Here is a 15,553-nt window from a genome sequence, read left to right as displayed (position 1 = left end):
CATTCAAAGATTAAATTTAGAGGGAGTGCTTACACAGTCTTTCAGTATAGGATTAAACAAATAAATGTTTTTATTTATGGAGTCTTTTACTTGACATTATTTAATTATTTTGAATTAAACAGCCTCAAGGATATGTCCCAGAAGGTCTGGGACCTGAAGATGAACTCCAAGAACTCTTTCTTCTTCCTAGAATTCAAAGGTCTGTTTTGACAAAAATATGTAATCTCATAATTTTGGAGAATTATTACTCTGGGGAAGATGTCTTTCAGTAGTACTCAAAACTCCTTGCAACTGTATTAGAATATTAGAATCAACCAGGTGGGAAGAGACCTCCAAGGTCATCCACTCCAACCTAGCACACAGCCCTAGCTAGTCAACCAGACCGTGGCACTAAGTGCCTCAGCCAGGCTTTTCTTAAACACCTCCAGGCACAGCAACTCCACCACCTCCCTGGGCAGCCCATTCCAATGCAAATCACTCTCTCTGCCAACAGCTTCCTCCTAACATCCAGCCTAGACCTCCTCTGCCACAACTTGAGACTGTGTCCCCTTCTTCTGTTGCTGCTTGCCTGGCGAAAGAGACCAACCCCACCTGGCTACAGCCTCCCTTCAGGTAGTTGTAGACAGCAATGAGGTCTGCCCTGAGCCTCCTCTTCTGCAGGCTGCACACCCCCAGCTCCCTCAGCCTCTCCTCACAGGGCTGTGCTCCAGGCTCCTCACCAGTTTTGTTGCCCTTCTCTGGACACTTTCCAGCACCTCAACATCTCTCTTGAAGTGAGGAGCCCAGAACTGGACACAGCACTCAGGGTGTGGCCTGACCAGTGCTGAGTACATTGTATCAATGTACAGGGATGAAGTTAGAGAGTTTGTGTGCAGTGTAAAGGTTAACAGAAATCAGGTAAAATCTGGGAAGTAACGGAGTTCTCAAGTGCCTGAATTTAGGTAATTATCAGTGATCAACCTAGAAGAGTGCAATAAATTGCACAGAGCAGGAGAAAATAGTTCTAGTACTTCATTCAAAATTTCATTTCTATTCAAAGATAACTACTTTTAGAATTTCTGTTCTAAAAGTAGTTATCCTTGACACCTCGGTTGTTTGAATGGATAGCTCTGAAACCTTGATATTCCCTTCACAACTCCAGTTTAAACAGAATGACTGGCTTTCATCAAATCTAAATAAAATTTTGATGAACGGAGTCGCACATCACTTTGGACAGCTTCTCTGACACAAGGAAATGTTCACGTTACAGCGCACGCAGCACAAGATGTCTGGTTCCACCACCTTATCCTCGCACACAGTTCAAACTCCACACTAGAGTTCAAGTTTTATTTGATTTACCAGCCTGTGCACAAACTTAAAGAACTTAGTGGGCCTTTTCTTGTAGCAAGAATTATAGACAGGTAATTTCTACACACACATGCATATTACAGAATCACAGAATGGTAGGGGCTGGAAGGAACCTCTGGAGATCACCTAGTTGGCCTCCCCACCAAAGCAGGATCACCTAGAGCATGCCACACAGAAATGCATTCAGGCAGTTATTAATGTCAGGGCTGGAAGGGACCCCAAGGATCAATCTATTTCCAACACCCCTGCCAGGGCGTGGACACCTCACACTAGATCAGGTTGCTCAGAGACACATCCAGCCTGGGCTTAAAATCACCCAGAGATGGGGCTTCCACCACCTCCTTGGGCAACCTATTCCAGTGTCTCACCACCCTCATGGTGAAGAACTTCTTCCTAACATCCAGTCTGAATTTACCCACTTCTAGTGGGTAATCCCAACCCATTCCTCCTAGTCTAATCACTACTTGACATCCCAAAAAGTCCCTCAATAGCTTTCCTGTAGGCCCCCTCCAGATACAGAAGGTCTCCTTGGAGCCTACTCCTCTCCAGACTTAACAGCCCCAACTCTCTCAGTCTGTCTTCACAGGAGAGGTGCTCCAGCCCTCTGATCATACTCATGGCCCTTCACTGGACACACTCCAGCACATCCATGTCTTTCTTGTAATAGTGGCTCCAGAACTGACACAGTGCTCCAGGTGGGGTCTCACCTGAGTGGAGTAGAGAAGAAGAATCACCTCCTTTGACCTGCTGGCCACACTTCTTTTGATGCAGCCCACGATACAACTGTCTTCCTGGGCTACAAGCACACACTGACAGCTCATGTTGAGCTTCTGATCCATCAAGACCTTTCCTTCAAGACTGCTCTCAAGCCAGTCACTGCCCAGTCCATAAAACAATGAGCACTCACAGCCTCCACTTTTTTGGTGAATTGATTAAACAATTTTTGTAAATAATTGTCTTAAAGAATCTGTCAAAAGTACACTTTCCAATGTATCATCAACAAAGGATTTTCAGCCAAGCTGAAAATACAATTATGTTTCTGAATCCACAAAGAATTCACATATAAAAAGAAGTTGTCTTTTCCCCTTATCTTCAGCCTTTCCTTTTCCTTTTTATTGTCAGACATTCTTCAGCAAAACTGTATTATTCTTCAGATAATGACTATCCAAGTTCTCTACTCGTAAGGGCTTGTGAGCATCAGAAAGAAATAAAACAGTAAGACTTAAAATCTGGATAAACAAATGTAAGAGTACTGAAAAAAAAAGTCCAAGTGTGAAATCCAGAAGGAAGGTATCCCACAGGAAAACTGCTCATGCTTCAAGTAGGACAAGAGAGAAAAGACTTGTCAGTGATTCTTCCATATAATCGCAACAGGGGAAGAGATAAAGATCAACTCTCTCCAGGAGATCTTTCATCAAAAGCTTAGCCTTACTATAAAGACTGCACAAAGAAAGACTTAACCATACAGGTTTCACAAACTTATTCTGCCCTCCTAATAACGATAAACATTAGCAAATGGGATCAAACACTCTCCCTCCTTTATCTTTTTATGTTTTAATACCTTCACTCAAACTAGGTTTATGCTGGGTTCAGAATTGAGGCAGTTCTTCATGCAGTACACTCTTTTCTCAAAGCTGCAAGATAATCTTCATTTATACTCTAACTCATTTGAAAATAAAATAACTATTTTCTTTAGTATCCTGTTAAGAGGCTGCCGAATCCCAGAGATCATCAGAAGAACAAGCAATCCTTGCATTTGTTTGCAATTACATATCAGATCACCACATCTTAAGGACAAGGTCACCAGTTTGCTTCAGACACTTGCTGGAGCATTGGTTTCTGTGTGGACAGTGTATCTGATGTTTCTCATGGTGATGCCAACCTCTCAACTGCCTGATCTAAGGAAGGGTACCTGAACACCTTCCATGCTAAAAGTCCAAAGAAAGAAGCACAGCCTCAATGCAGATTTGTGCCTAAATCTGCTCTCAGTCCACCCAGCCATAGTGAGCATCCTGTAATATGTAACCGAGCACAGGTATCACAGATCTAGTCCTAAAGTCTGAAAATACATGAATTACAGAATCACAGAATTCCTTGGATTGGAAAAGCCCTTCAAGATCACAGAGTCCAATCATTAGTTTCACACTGACAAGTCCTTGACTAAACCAAATCCCTCAGCACAACATCTAATCACTGTGAATCGCTATGCCATTTACTCTTGTCCTATCATTAGTAATTTGGGAGAAGAGACCAGGTCCAGCCTCACTACAAACTCCTTTTAGGTTTAGGTACTCAATGAACATCTGAAACATTAACTCCACCTCAGACGACAAACTACCCTTATGCAGCTCAAACCTTTTGTAGAGTCTCCTCATAGCTGCTTAGCAAATTCAGCGATGAAATTCACTGTGGATTGCGGAAAGGCAGCACTAGGAGCTGAACATAACTACCTGCTATTTAGAGCAGAGTGCATTCAATTGTTGACTCTCTTGCTCAAGAGGGAACACCAGAACAATGGAAAAACTGTAGCAGGAAGAAAAAAATGTAATACTGTTTTTATGTAGTAGCTTATATAAACCCTGGTATGTCTTCTCCTTTTACACTTCACAAGATGTTCTAAACAAGTTAGGGAATGGCGCTAACCATCATTTCACTGCAGAAAAAACACAGCATGGCTTTCCCCTTACCGCAGCATCAACTGCACTGTGCCAGCGTTCACAGCAAAACCACTTAAAGAATAAACAAAAACAGACTAAGCTGTACCCACTAAGCTTCTTTTAAACGAAGGAACAAAATTGTTCCCATAAGCAGCAGAGAAAGCTAAATGAGCTGCAAGCTTATACATCACCAGAAGGTGCTTGTAAAAATCAGTATTAATGTCCCCATGGCTCGACCAGGCACCAAGAGCCAGTGCTTTTTTTCCCCACCAAGCTTCAGTCTGGAGATGGTCATCTCCCCAGAAGTGCCTACAGAGCTATGTGTCACCTGAGTCCCACCTCACCATGTCAACCAGCACAAGGTAAGCTAGCAAAAATTCAAACAAGTTTATTTTGCTCCTCCAAAACAGGAGGTGGCAATAGGCACGAAGTGGCATTGAGCTCTCTAGCTGGCACAGAGAGAGAGAGAGAGAACAGGCTTCTACAATTCACCGCCAGGTTGGGAAACGTGAGCAAAGAAAACCAAGCAAAGGGTGTTCCAGGTTGTAATACACTCAAGAAACCCAGCCGTGAGCCCATTTCTAGGCTCACAGTTGCACTTCCAAGAAAAAGAGTCAAAAGTTGAATGTACTCTGCTCTATATAGCAAGTAGTTAGGATCAGCTTCTACTCCTTCCCACAACACATTTCATCACTGTATTCATAACATTTGAGCACCTTCTTTTGTTTTCTGTCAGAAATGCACCAATAGAATGCTTTTCACAGAAACACCGAGGCATCTATGGATGTGAAGGTGTGGGTGTATGTTCAGGCTCTAACCCAGGGGCACTATGTGACAGCAGTGATGCTATTAATCAGTTTAAACAGCCTGTTTGGCTGGCATCCTACAAATGGGGCTGATGAGTATCTACTTTAATAGGAAGAAACACTCTCTAAAGTTGATCAATTGACCATGAGTGTTTTCATCAATAATTTTTAATGTCTTTTCTCCTAGCTTGCCCTTTCTTGAGAGTGTAGGCTAGCATTATTACTAATTATCCCTCAGCATATTGCAAGTAAAACTGAGTAGAAAAGGCAGAAATTCCACATCTAAGTATACAATGCTCCCATCAAGCACTGACCAGCTCAAAACAGACCCACTCCCAGATCCAGTAGCCACAATTTTTTAATAGTAATTTCATATCCAGAGAAAGTCACCAAAGCATATTTGTGCCCTTAATGCCTTTGGAAGGAGCAATGAGAGAGTAAAACAGGCCCCAGTACTGTTCCTGGAGAATTTCACAGTATCATCAAGGTTGGAAGAGACCTCATAGATCATCAAGTCCAAACCTTTACCACAGAGCTCAAGGCTAGACCACGGCAACTCTCCATCCCAGCATTTCAAACTTCTCAATACACTTTGAAGCTCAGTGCAAGCCACAATCAACCTTAGAGAAGGGTGCAGGTGTTTGGAGATCTACCTGATAAATATGTGGTCATATTCCAACAGATTCCCTAGCCCTTGTCCTTTCTCTCCTTGGTCTAACAGCCTTTGTATTTTTGACAGGACAAAAGTTACTCTGGTTCTTTTCCTGTCCTTGCTTAAAAAGAAATAGATTTGCTTCTCCCTTATCTCATAGTTCCTTCATCACCTATATGATTTTGTGAGGCAGGGGTCATTTGGAAATACTTCAATGTACTATTCCATGCAGTGTTCCATGGAGGGAATTAATCTCCAAATCTGATTACATATTTAAGTGCAAAAAACAGAAGTAGTCCAATTTCCAAAGGTAATTTGTACTTTCCAGTCTCCTACTGAGATCACTGCAGCAGTCTGCAGAACTCACCATCTGTATGCAGTAAGCCAGTGCCATTTTATCTTGCAGACCTACATGGACAAACAACCTTCTTAACCATAGCTCAGCAATTGTTCATAGTCACAGCCCAGAAACTATAACCTGAAGAATAACTTTAGTAGATAAAAGTCTTTGCCAGCTGGTAGGTTCATCTCAGACATCTACAGACACCTGCAGCTGTGCTAGCTGCCCTTCACAGCTCTCTAGTTTAGAGAGAGAAGGGCCTGAGTCACTGCCATTGCAGTCAGGCCAGCAATAGCTCTTAATCAGAAAGTATTTAAAATCAAATGGCACTCAGTTATCTGGAGAGTGAAGAGCACTGTAAGTTTTATGAGCTCTGTTTTTTCAAACAAATCTCGGGATCTTTGTCCTTGCAAACAAAAACTTCAATTTTTAAGACTTTCAAAGTTGCATTTTCAATGGATCCAAGTAGACTTGAAAAGGTATCCCAGTTTTAGAAGAATTTGGAGAAAAGTGAAAAATAAAGGGGGAAAAAAAGTAGGTTGAGATGCACAAATACTACTGTCAAGCAGGAATTGGCAAGGCCACCCATGCTAAGTTTCTGCTTACCAGGGTGATGCATGAAGTTATATAACTATGCTGCTCATCACTGGACAGCAACATAAAAAAATATATATGACAAAATAAAAGTCAGAAACTAAGGATGGTAAGGAATTGTCATTGCCATTTATTACACTCAGAAGGAACGTGCTCCAAAGAAACAGTCTCCTATTGCATAGAGGAAAACATAACCTTGAAGGCCATGGATCTTTACCCTGGAGCCTGTTCAGGATGGCCTCTCCCATACTCTGTGTCACGCCTGTAAAACAAATCAATCCCAAATTTATTCTCACATCCCATTACAAACAACCAAGTGGACACGATGCATTCAATGAGTCTTTCAGGGAAGAGGGTGCAACAAATAAATTAGTAAACAGCATTAATAAATAATTTAGTAGCAATGAAAGACATGAATATGAGAGGAGATCACCACTGAGGAGAATTTGGTTTTATTTTCAATATTCCAGCTGTAGCAGAAAAACAACACAAATGTGACAGTATGGATGCTGGTTTGAGCTGGCAAAGCTCAACTATTTCTACTCAAGTCACCTGAAACACAATCCTTAACCCATACAAAACATCCTGACTCAGAAGAGTACGAATGACATGAACTACACTCATCCCTTCCCTGAGGATCAAGTTCAGCAACCCCTCAACAATCAAAGCTTTTGTTTGCTATCAATTCTCTTTGATTACTTTTCTCATTTGTGGTTAGCATTTCACACAGTGCATGACTTAAAACTGCTAAACAAAGCAGTTTAACTGGCAGTAAGAGAAATGTGTTAGCTGAAGATGCACCTCAGGCTATACCCACCCTCAATTTAATGCCAGGAATACACCTTCCTGTTACTTTGAGGGTATTACGAAGTTCTTAAATGACCTTAACTATTGAAAAATATTCCTGCAATGTGATTAAGAGACAGCAACAACTTCCACTGCTACAATTATACTGATTTCATATTGTTGACCCTCATCTTCCATCAATATCAGAGCTCCCCAACATCAGTTCTTCTTTCAGCATTACCCAACACAGAAACACTGTAGTTGTCCAGATGTTAAGCCACAAATGTCTCCTCCATCTCTTTCAGATTCACAGTCCCTATGCCCACCCTTGAGACACAGCCCCTGCAAGACCTGCTCCCCTTGACACTTGACTCAGGCAGAGGAATCCTCCCCTCTTAAGCTGCTTTTCTCTCTCACTGCCAGGGCAGGCTCTCCTGAGAGGAGAGTCAGCACTGCAAGGCAGCAGTCCCTCCAGCTCAAGCAGGGTTGTCCTCTGTGCACATCCAGTTGTTGGTGCTATGATTGGCACCCTTGATCACAAACATCAGAAGTGTGGTGCTGTAAACCAGACCACCCTGTTCTCATTCTAGGGAACAAGCAATGTCACATCCCACTATACATTCAGTGGCTTCAAAATAGTTTATCATCTAAAACAAGGCAGTGAAGAGTCTGTGAATCCAACATTTCTTTGTGTCTTGCTCCATCTACCCTCATCACCCCTCTTTTACTCACATAACAAAGACAAATTCTGACTCCACCCTCCTGCTTAATCCATCACGAACTATATGAAAGACTTTAAGGTTGGGGCTTGGATTTTTACATACAAAAGTTAATTACTTCTTCTATATGTTAAATTGTACTCCTGATTATTCACTAGATATCAATATACTCCTGATTATATGATTCTGGTCTCCGTATTTTGAGCTTTCAATACCCAGAATTCACACTGCTTGCAACAGAGATGACCAGTGCTACCTACTCCAAGACACCACTGAAACCAAATCTGCCTTGCACAATGCTCTCCCCTACTGAAAAGGTTTTTGTTACCAAAACTGAACCAATTACAAAAACACTGCTAGAGAAGCTAACTTCAATTAATAACACCACCACAAACAAAGTACTGACAACAGCCCAGAGGTAAACAGCAAATATTGCTGTTATGTTGCAACATTAAGATGTTCTGAGAACAGTTCTATTAGAAGCAGTGGTAGATGCCGAAGTCTTTGTAACACACATAAGGAATACTGCAGCCAACAGTCCCACAGGTGGAAAATGGTAACCCCTACGGAGTTGCATCTTGTTACCACAATCAAGGTTCTGTTAAAATGCCCATTACAAATATCTACTTTTAATTAACTATAATTCAGTCTTATAATATGAAGCAGGTGATAACTTGCTGATTTTTATACAACAATGAATTAAGGGTTAGAAAACAAAACAAATGTTGTCAGTCTCTCGGGGAGAAAAAGGAAATCAAACCAACTTAACGCAAAGGGAAGAAAATAATCTAAACCAATAATAAAAATAAAAATCACACTTTTTCATTACACAACCAACTTTTATGGATAAAACGTAAACCACTAAAAAGAAATCTCTCAGAAGTATACAATAAAAAAAACCACAAAGACAAAAATACAAATAAAAAAACTTCAAATGAAAAAAATAAATTAAAAAAAAAAAAAACAAAGATAACCCCAAATCAAACAAACTAAACAACAAAAAACAGTGTTACAGCCCTGTATGGTGGTAGCCCTGACAGGGCAAACATGGGCTTAGCCATGCTGGCTTGCCCAGACATGTTCCCTGCTCCTCCTGTGCTGGGGGAAGCAACCTTGGGAGTGGAGGGCGAAAGCCTTGGCTTCACCTAATGTGGTGAGGCCTGGCAGAGTGCCATTCTGATTGGCTAATCTATGTCCAATGCCCCATTAGTCTCAGGCTGGAAATTGATAAAAAGGATAAGCAGGTAGCGTGGAGCTGATGCTGTTTCATTTGCATCCTGAATTTGCCTGGAGAGCTTACCAGGAATAGGCTCTAAATGCCTCCACGTGATCAGCCTGCACAGCCAGCGTGACATTGTGCTGGGACTGCACATGGCAAGACATCCTGCCTGCACCTGAAAGTCTCCTGCCAAGATCAGTAGTCCTGGAGATACACAGATCGTCCAGAGGAGCCAGGAGATAAGGTCAGAGATTGTCTCCTTCCTTTCCCCTGAAGCCTGGGGAGAATCAAGTCTCAGTGTCTGACAAGACAGAGTCCCCTAAAAGCATTTGGGTACTGTCTGGGTCTGTGGCTAGCCCCCACAAGTCAGGTAATAATAATAATATGAGTAAACACTTAAAAGCCTCTTCCAGTACAATATTTGTGTTTGCAACTTTAAGAAATAAGTGCTTTAGTTTTGCCTGTTGCCTGCTTGTATAAATTTCCAGCCTGTGTGTTTTTGAATCTGTGAATAAGTTTTCTGGCAAGTTTTACTGTTAATAAACAGTTTTGATAGTTATTAATGATCAGCACCTGGACAGCAAAATTAATACAGATTATTAAGTTTGCATCATCCATCACACCCTGAAGTTAATACCAGAGAAAATGCGTAAGTAAAAACAATGTCTGCATATTGGATCAGACTCTTCCAGATCCTTCAAGGGTGAGTTGAAGAAAAACAAACCAACCAAACAAACAAACCAAAAAAAGAAGTGTAGACACATGCAGAAACCCACAGTGAATGCACATCAAGGGGTTAAAATCCAAAATGCTCCCACCAGGGCTACATTCAGCACAGGCCTGCTACCAGCCCTCCCTGGCTTATTAGGTCTTGCGACTGAAAGCTTACAGCTGGGGAGGGCAAACAGAAGAAGGCATCTTGCATTTAAGGGCCATTCTCACCAGCTGCACCACTTCTATTCTTAGTTCTACTGATGCATTATGGTCAGATTATTTTGCTTTTCCAGCTTCATTTTGCAATCTAATGTACAGAAGAAGCCCATTTTTCTTATCTCTCTTTCCCTTATCAACTGAACAAGTGACAAAACCACAAGATTGGTCTGGTGATTCATCTGCCTGTCCGCGTTCACGTCCCGCTGCTCACAGCAGGCATGTTAAAATACAAGTGTCAAACAGTCAGGAAATCTCGACAGGCCCCTAATCTTTAGGGTATCAAATATGGTAAGTCATCCTCTTGTATGGAAAAATCTCATGGACTGGGGCCAGCGGTTTAAAGGGCTCTGACAGGCGGAGAAGGATTAGAAAAAGCCAGTACCATTTCAAAATGAAAAAGCAGTGAGGTCTGGCTTCCTAACAAGCAAATTCAATAAAAAGCCACAAGCTTAACTGGAAACATCTTAACCTGCAGTATGTCAGCAAATACAAGCACGCTTTTAAACACACAATGAAAGAAATAATGTTGTCTGTTTTTTTTTTTCCCATGTTGTTTTCTTTTGTCAGGCTTTGGAAATAGCCCATAAAGAAGCACTCCGTGGAATGAGTTCAGGAGGAGCATATTATCTAAATACAGAACCACATTTGTAGTAATATCCAGGCATGATATTCACAAATATCTTGTTAGTGTCTTGCAAATGCCTTCAAAGTAGACAAACATCTCTAGGCTGTAAGAGGGATGCAAAAGTTTCACAGAAGCTGCTCTTGGAAAGTTTGTTGAATATCAGCACAACAGTCACGGCAACAGCAGCGCCAGCTGTGTCTTGAGCTTTTTCCACACTCTGTACCCAGCACTCTTAGATGAGGCCAGTTTATGGGTTCAGGAAAGAAAAGGAGAATAAATTCAGATGATAAAAGGCTAGGCAGACAGGTGTAATATGCTCCTCTCCCTTTCCTCTTGAGGAAGGCAATGAAGACAAGAGATAGCAATGCTGAGCTCTGTTACAGAGCTGAAGCAGTTAAGTGGCAAGATGGAGCAACACAAATCTCCATATGCAAGATCATAAAAATCCCCTGCAGGCCTTGGAAAGCAAGACAGCCCTGTGCCAGAGAAGGCTTGCTATGCATCTCAACAGGAGACCTCTGCAGTGCTGAACTTCCTGCCCTGGAGAGTCATTCTCTTCCATCACCTCATGGTCTCCCCGCACCTCTGCTCTTGTATCCCAAGTTAGATCAGGACAAAACACCTCCTCTATAACAGTGAGAGGCACTAACACTAAATTAAACCAGCCTTCAAACAGTCATTTGACATTAACTTGAGCTTAGGCTACAACCACCCTGGAGGAAAAACTTTGCTGGACCATGGTATTTTCCATGCAGTTCTGAGAACAAAACAATTTAGCAAAAAGGGGTGGCATAGCTAGGACAGCATCTGCCCTCCTCCTTCAGTCCTGCTAAGAGTATGCCAGACCAAGGTCTTTACCACCTGGCCATCCCCTGCTTTCACAACTTCATCTTCTCTGTTGCCACCTGAAGAGCCATCAATGGAAAATTGACACAAACTGTAAAAACTAGGATGGCAGAAACCTCAAGAGATCATCTAGTCTCTCCCCAGCAATTCACACCACTGTGATTACCTCAAAAATCATTACATCTTTATTATATACATTATAGACAAGCTTCAGGAATGGAATCACTGGCCCTGCAAAGAAAAACTGCCTGTAGCACCAAGATTCATCCTAATTCACTCTGAAGACAAAACATCTGCTTTAAGTTACCACCAGGACCACAAATAGAACAAAAATAGTCAGTGTATGTGGGCTGGGAGTTTGTCAAGAGCTGTGATACTTACTTCAACTGTTCCAGTAAGTATCTAAAAAGTAAACATTTTTCAATGGAAAATTAGGATTGAAGCCCATACAAGACATGACTGATTCCAATAAATTCTGTGCCTTTTAAGGACGTTTTGCAAATAAATTATCACAGATTATGTCTGCAAAATGTTTTAAAGATGAAAAGCAGTATGAATTATTATCACAGCTCTAGCTGTCAAGAGCAAGAGTGAATGAAAGAAAAATACATTTTCATATCTTGGTATGATACAGCAGGCTTTAAAATGGGGACACACACACACACACATTAACCAGCCTGTATACAATAGCGATCAGTGATCAAATGCCTCAAAATCCATCTCTGTACACATGTAAATGCTCTGTGTCCCCCCAAGAAAACAACATTAGTGGCAAAAGGCAGTTCCTTCACGCAGAAGTCCATGCTCCCCTGGCTGAATCTATTTTCTGAAAGAGACAAGGCTGTTGCTAACCTTAGACACACAAAGTTTCTGGATATCGCTGAACTCTCTAATAGTGGCACATCTGGGTCAACATAAAGGTCCCTGGAGCTGATAATCTAATTGGTTGTGATTCCTAGGGAGATGTATTTTATTTCAATGCATCTCAAGGTATATAAAGATGTAACAAAGTGTAAATCAGTACCATCAAACAGGCAGCAGGTTAATAAAAGGTAACAGTGAATGCACTCAAAAGAACACTATTCTCACCACTAAAATACAAATCCTCCTAGTACAGTAAAATGGACATTTAGACATCTTTGAGGCAACCACATACAGAAAGTGTTATAGGCTGGATGTTAGGAGGAAGTTCTTCCCAGAGAGAGCGATCTGCCATTGGAATGGGCTGCCCAGGGAGCCCATTCCATCCCTGGAAGCATTCAAGCAAAGACTGGATGAGGCACTTAGTGCCATGGTCTAGTTGACTGCACAGGGCTAGGTGATGAGCTTGGATGTCTCTTCTGACCTGTTTGATTCTATGATTCTATGACCTCTGATTTCTTGTGATTTGATTGCATCTAATTAGTCACAGCCAGAGAATCACCATAAATAATACTAGGATTTATTTTACTATTTCCTACACAAAACCTTCTGAACTACTCTATTTTAACCAAAATCCAATAATATAGCGCCAATATAATTATAGCCAGGAGAATCCTGGTCATGATAGTCTACAACTGGTAACGGTCAGACAGAATACTTCACTCCTGTACTGCACCATAGAGATACACTGTCTTTAAAAATATATTAATAAATCCCCTATCATAAGCACTCATCTATATAGAGTGATTAGGTACTTCATTGTTATCTTCTCTTCTATGCTACAGTCACCTAAGAAAATGATGCTCTTAAAAGCACTAACAAATGTCAACACTCACTTGAGAAAGACAAGGGCAGAGAAGGAAAGAGAAGGGAGAGAACTAAAAGACTGAAATGCTACTGAAAAGTGGAATTGAAAACATTTACTGCAGCTCACCTTACTGCACTTCATTTCCTCTGCTTCTCAAAAATGGAAGCAGTGGAGTATCAATGACAGCGAAGACCCTCTAGTTTACTGCTACCATGGCAGAAATCACCAGGTCCTAGTCTGTAAAACTGAGGTTCTACACAGCATCTGTTTAAAAAGACTGAAGAACTCTGTAAAATACAGCAAATGGGAAAAGTATCCTTTACATTCCTTTCGCTCTATTCATTTCCTATGCGATCCTAACACTTTTTAATGAGATTCGTTCAATGACATAGCAGACGAGTCCAACAACTGACTGTTATTTTGTGACTGTGCATTTCATTAACTTTAATCTTCTGATCATTAACATAACTTCTGATCTCCTTTTATGATCAGGTTACCTGCCTGGTGAATGTGGGGCAGGCTGTGGATGTAGTCTACTTGGACTTCAGCAAAGCCTTTGACACTGTCTGCCACAAGAAGCACCTAGCCAAGCTGGCAGCTCATGGTTTGGACAGATTCACTCTGTGCTGGATCAAGAACTGGCTGGATGGCAGAGCTCAGAGAGTGGTGGTGAATAGTGCCACAACCAGTTGGCAGCTGTTCCCCAAGGATCAGTGCTGGGCCCAGGCCTGTTCAATATCTTTATTGATGACCTGGACGAGGGCATTGAGTCCAGCATCAGTAAGTTTGCAGATGACACCAAGCTAGGAGCAGGTGTGGATCTGTTGGAGGGTAGAAGAGCCCTGCAGAGGGACGTGGACAGGCTGGATGGGTGGGCAGAGGCCAATGGGATGAGATTTAACAAGGCCAAGTGCAGGGTTCTGCACTTTGGTCACAACAACCCCAAGCAGCACTACAGGCTGGGGACTGAGTGGCTGGAGAGCAGCCAGGAGGAAAGGGACCTGGGGGTACTGATAGACAGTAAGCTGAAGATGAGCCAGCAGTGTGCCTAGGTGGCCAAGAGAGCCAATGGCATCCTGGCCTGCATCAGGAACAGTGTGGCCAGTAGGACAAGGGAGGTTATTCTTCCCCTGTACTCAACACTAGTCAGACCACACCTTGAGTGCTGTGTCCAGTTCTGGGCCCCTCAATTCAAGAAGGATGTTGAGGAGCTGGAGCATGTCCAGAGAAGGGCAACAAAGCTGGTGAGGGGCCTGGAGCACAAATCCTATGAGGAGAGGTTGAGGGAGCTGGGCCTGTTTAGCCTGGAGAAGAGGAGGCTCAGGGGTGATCTTATTACTGTCTACAACTACCTGAAGGGGCATTGTAGCCAGGTGGGGGGTGGCCTCTTCTCCCAGGCAACCAGCAATAGAACAAGGGGACACTGTCTCAAGTTGTGCCAGGGTAGGTATAGGCTGGATATTAGGAAGAAGTTCTTCCCAGAGAGAGTGATTTCCCATTGGAATGGGCTGCCCAGGGAGGTGGTGGAGGCACTGTCCCTGGGGGTCTTCAAGAAAAGACTGGATGAGGCACTTAGTGCCATGGTCTAGTTGATTGGATAAGGCTGGGTGATAAGTTGGACTGGATGATCTTAGAGGTCTCATCCAACTTGGTTGATTCTATGATTCTATGATTCTATATCTCTGAATTTTCGCCTGCTTGCTTACACTCCAGTGCCCCAGCTTTGTCATTTTTAGTAATTCCTTCCTGTGTGAGCAAACCTGAGCATCAGGTTTTCTTTCACATGCCAACAGGAAGCCCTGCCACCAAAGCTGCAAACAGTGTACCAAGAAGAGGTTTAAGGTAGTGTCAGCAAGAAGAAAGATTTTTTTCTACTAATTTTAAAATAAAACCATAACATTAAGATAATAGGTGTGAAACCTACAAGAATAAGGGTTAAAACTGCAATCTAGAGTAAAGCAAAGAGAGGACAATGTCAAAGAAGTAGTCTCAGTGTATGATAGAAGTAGAGAACAGAAAAAACTGAGTAAAAGGAAGCAAAATACCATGACCTTCAAAAGCCAGGACTGTCTCCTATAAATATCCCAACGTGCAACTTTTCTATATGTGAGATACAGGGAAGGAAGGTCTGTGGGGACTTATGAAAATGCGAGCTGAAGGAGCACCTTGCATATGGTTGACAGAAACAGTGTGATTGAAATAAAACCCTAAGACTGAGGGAACCAGAGAGAGACCAAAAGAAGTATTTCTCCTAACTATACCTAAAAATATCTATGAGATTTAAAAGAGAGAAATAATAT

The 15,553-nt window shown here is 42.1% G+C and overlaps 1 protein-coding gene across 5 annotated transcripts in view; it reads right to left on the bottom strand.

Annotated features, from left to right (window-relative positions):
* The window catches only part of KLF12 (KLF transcription factor 12), a 442,914-nt gene that overhangs the window by 362,002 nt on the left and 65,359 nt on the right, over positions 1–15,553 (bottom strand). The window contains exon 1 of one of the 5 annotated variants that reach the window (XM_064174068.1): positions 9,939–9,981. The exons of the other annotated variants lie outside the window; for them this stretch is intronic. The gene's annotated coding sequence lies outside the window, so the exon portion shown is untranslated. Of the gene's footprint in view, positions 1–9,938; positions 9,982–15,553 lie in introns of those variants that run through there. 5 annotated transcript variants of the gene reach the window in all.

This window comes from Pogoniulus pusillus, chromosome 3, assembly GCF_015220805.1.
Source record: "Pogoniulus pusillus isolate bPogPus1 chromosome 3, bPogPus1.pri, whole genome shotgun sequence".
Taxonomy (NCBI): domain Eukaryota; kingdom Metazoa; phylum Chordata; class Aves; order Piciformes; family Lybiidae; genus Pogoniulus; species Pogoniulus pusillus.
Note: the sequence above shows the minus strand (reverse complement) of the source record. Positions and strands in the feature narration are given on the sequence as shown.